Source organism: Vombatus ursinus, unplaced genomic scaffold, assembly GCF_900497805.2.
Source record: "Vombatus ursinus unplaced genomic scaffold, bare-nosed wombat genome assembly UNPS02001287.1, whole genome shotgun sequence".
Lineage (NCBI taxonomy): Eukaryota > Metazoa > Chordata > Mammalia > Diprotodontia > Vombatidae > Vombatus > Vombatus ursinus.
In genome coordinates this window covers 11,941,778-11,945,725 of record NW_020941065.1, presented here as the reverse complement: position 1 = coordinate 11,945,725, position 3,948 = coordinate 11,941,778, and the positions used below count along the sequence as shown (strand labels likewise).

Sequence of the window (3,948 nt, the reverse complement as noted above, 5' to 3'; positions counted from 1 at the left end):
TCCTTCCTTCCTTCCTTCCTTCCTTCCTTCTTTCCTTCCTTCCTTCCTTCCTTCCTTCCTTCCTTCCTTCCTTCCTTCCTTCCTTCCTTCCTTCTTTCCTTCCTTCCTTCCCTCCCTCTCTCCTTCCTTCCCTCTCTCCTTCCTTCCTCCTTTCCTCCCTCCTTCCTTTCTTCCTCCCTTCATTGTCTTTGCAATACTACTGCTTGGTCTGCCTGCTTCAAGTCTCTCCCTACTGTCCCTCCTCCTATCTTGCACTCAGCTACAAAGTGATTTTCCTAAAGCTCAGGTCTGAATGTGTCATCCCCTCCCATCCCCACCCACTTATTAAATAAACTCCAGGAGCTCCCTGTCAGGATCAGATATAGGGTCAAGTCCTCCCTAAGCTTTGCCTCCCACCCCCAGCCTTTCTGGTCTCCTCCACCTCCCATTCCCCAGACTCTGGGATGCAGTGACCCCGCCTTCCTGGGGCTCCTCCCCCAGGCCTCTTCCTCCATTCCTGGGCAACAAGCATTTATTAAAGCCTTGCTGTATACCAGACTCTATGCTAAATCCAAGGTATACTAAGAAAATCAAAACCAGCCCCTGCCCTCCAGGAGCTTATGTTCTAATGGGGGAGACCAGGTGTAAATAATAGAAGAGGTATAAAGTGTAGGTGGAAGAAGGTCTGAGAGGGGGACGCTCGAGCATCTGGGGAGATTGGGAAAAGGCAGGGACATGTTTTCATGACTTCCCAGACATCCTTTGACTGGGGGAGTTGTTGACCCACTGGAAGGCCCAGCTGGTGACCTGAGGCAGGAGCACCTCTCTCCTGGCTCTGTTGGGCCACAGCTCTCTGAGGGGCTGAACTTGGGAAGGAGCTGGCGCCTAGAGCCTGACTGGCTGCTGGGAAGCTGGCCGGTTAGCGCTGAGAGATGCCCTGAGCCCTCTTCCTTGTGTTGTTTTCTTGGCTCCCCCTGAACCCACCCAGCCCTAACGACTGCCATGTGGCTTTCGAGGGATGGTCCTCCCATCGCCAAGAACAGGCTTGGCTTTGTGAGCTCCCCCTGGCACCTCCTGGCTGCCTGCTGCCCACCCTGTCCAGGTCTGCCTCCAACCTGAATGAGACCTGTGTGCTCCTGGGGTCTGGGAGGGGTCCAAGAGGCCCCGGCCCTCAGCTTGTCTCTGTAGCTGGCAGCTTCACAAAGACTTACAGACCTTCAGAGCCAGAAGGGCCTTTAGACCATAGAATATAGACTATCAGAGCTGGGAGGGGCCTCAGAACAGGGGATGTCAGAGGTGGGAGGGGCCTCAGAACAGGGGTTGTCAGGGCTGGGAGGGGCCTCGAGGGAACACTGCAGTTAGAATCAATGGAAGGCCTCTGTTAGTCCAATCCTTTTATTTTGAAAATTTTAAAAATTAACAAAAAGCCCCAACTAAAAAGCTTCGGCTTGGTGAGAACACTTGGCCAAGGTCACAGGCAAGGCAGTCACAAAGCTGGGCCTGGAACCCAGGTCTCCTGACTCCCCAGTCCTGGGTCCTTCAGTCCCACCAGGCAGTGGACATTCATGGGAGTTGCTGACACAGAACCGTTTTGGGGCACAACATTCCACGTCTGATCTGCATCTCATTTACGTATACGCTCGCTCGCTTTGCACATGGGTCGATTACTGGCCCTGTCCACGCTGCTTGTGGTTTGCATCCTCGAACCCTTCCCTCCCTCAGTATCCCAGGTCTTCCTCCTTTGCGGGCTGGGGGCTGGCCCGGTGCTTGGGCTTCACACACACACCCACACACACACACACACACACCCACACACACACACACACACACACACACACTCTGCTTCACTGCTCTCCAGGAATGCCCCTGGAGTAGGGGCTACTTGGTTCAGGCCAGGAGAACCCCTGGGGAGGGGAAAAGTGGGGGCGGGGCCGAGAGTCGTTTGGTCTTGCTAATCGGCCTTCCACTTTGGGGGTGGGAGAGAGGGGGGTCAAGAGCCGTGGTTGCTGAGGATACCTCTTGGGCTGAGCTTAGGACCCCAAGCCTGAGTGCCACCACATTCCTCCGTCTTGTCAGGATTCGGAGCTGGGAGAGATCTCTGAGATCCCCTAGTTTCTCATTTGACGGAGGGGGAAACTGAGGCCCAGAGAGGGCAGGCAGCTTGCCCAAGGTCACGCAGGAGGGAAGCGGGAGCTTGAACCCTCATCTTCTGGCTCCCTGCTCCCCGGCCCGGGGCGCAGCCCCTTTTGTGTCTGTCTGGCCAAGGCCGGCTCTGCCTCGCTGGTTTCTGGGAACCAGCGCACAGGTGGCTCGGGGCTGTTCCTGGTGCTTCCATGCTCGGCTGCCTTCCTAGCCCGGCCAGTGGAGGCTGGGCTGGGGGCAGGCCCCGGGCTTGTGGGCCGGGGGCACATGTGTGCAGCTAGGTTTGGGAAGTAGGGCCCGGGCCACACACGGGAGAAACACACCTGGGCGGTCTAGCTTTCCTGCTCGCCCAGCTGCTGGTCATCATTCTGAGCATGCCTGTGTATGTGTATGTGTGTATTTGTGTGCAGGTATGGACGCGGGTTTGTATGCATGTCTATATGTATGTGTGCATCCATGTGTGTATTTACATGTGTGTATGTATGTTTATACCTATGCGTATATTTATATCTATGTGTATGTATATAAGTACGTATGTGTATTTGTATATATTCATGTGTATATGTGTGTTTATATATGCATGTGTGTATCTATGCATGTGTTTATATGTTTATGTGTATATGGTGTATTTGTATGTGTGTACTTGCGTTTATATGTATTGTGTGTATGTGTTTATATGTGTTTGTGTGTTTATGTATGTGTAGATATGTATTTCTGTGTGTTTACATGGATTTCTTTGTGTATTGTGTATTTGTATGTGTGTACTTGTGTGTTTATATGTATGTGTGGTGTGGGTAGATATTTGTGTTTATGTGTATGTGTACATTTGTGTGTACATGTTTGTGTATATATTTATGTGTAAGCATGCATTTATGTGTGTTTGCAAGCATATGCTTATTTCTCTGTGTGTGTGTGTGTGTGTGTGTGTGATAATACCAGGACCCCCCAGCCAGCCCACTTTGCTTTGTCCCTGAGGGGGCCGGGTAGCGGGTAGTCAAGGACGATTCTGCCTAGCCTTGGACCTTGATTCTCCCGCTAACACTCACTTCCTTCCCGAACCATTTCCTCACCTGTAAAAATGGACGTAATGATACGTGCAGCACCAAAGTTAGGAGATCAAACCAAGCAACAAGTGTTTATGAAGCACCTACTGCACACTGGCACAGTGAGATGCAAAGACAAAAAGGAAGCAGCGCCTGCCTTCAAGGAGCTTACATTCCACCACACGATAAAATGCGGATTCTTCTTGCCATTGTCTCTATAGTGCTGTGTCCATTACCGTGATCACGATGATTCTCTCGCTCTCTCCTCCCCATCTTCTGTTCTTTCTTTCTGCGCTTCTGTTCCCTTTCCTAAGTCACTCCATGTCAGACTCTCTCCTGCCTCTTCACTGGTTTCAGTCTTTGCCTTGTATCTACTTTGTAGGCGCATCCCTGTCTTTAGACCTGTTGTCTCCCTTGTTAGAGTGTGAATTCTGAGTGTGAGGATTTTTCCTTGTTTCCCCAGAGCTTAGCATAGTACCTGGTACACAGCAAGCAGGAATCAAGCTCCCTCCCTCCCCTTCTCTTCCTTTCCCTTTCCCTTTCTTCCTTCCTTCCTTCCTTCCTTCCTTCCTTCCTTCCTTCCTTCCTTCCTTCCTTCCTTCCTTCCTTCCTTCCTTCCTTCCTTCCTTCCTTCCTCCCTCCCTTCCTCCCTTCCTCCCTTCCTCCCTCCCTTCTTTTCATCCTTCCTCCCTTCCTTCCTTCCTTCCTTCCTTCCTTCCTTCCTTCCCTCCTCCCTTCCTTCCTTCTTCCCTTCCTTCCTTCCTTCGTTCTTTCCCTCCTCCCT

At 51.8% G+C, this 3,948-nt stretch overlaps 1 protein-coding gene across 3 annotated transcripts in view; it reads left to right on the top strand.

Moving 5' to 3' along the window:
• The window catches only part of TRPV4 (transient receptor potential cation channel subfamily V member 4), a 68,223-nt gene that overhangs the window by 41,831 nt on the left and 22,444 nt on the right, over window positions 1-3,948 (top strand). The window lies entirely within an intron of this gene.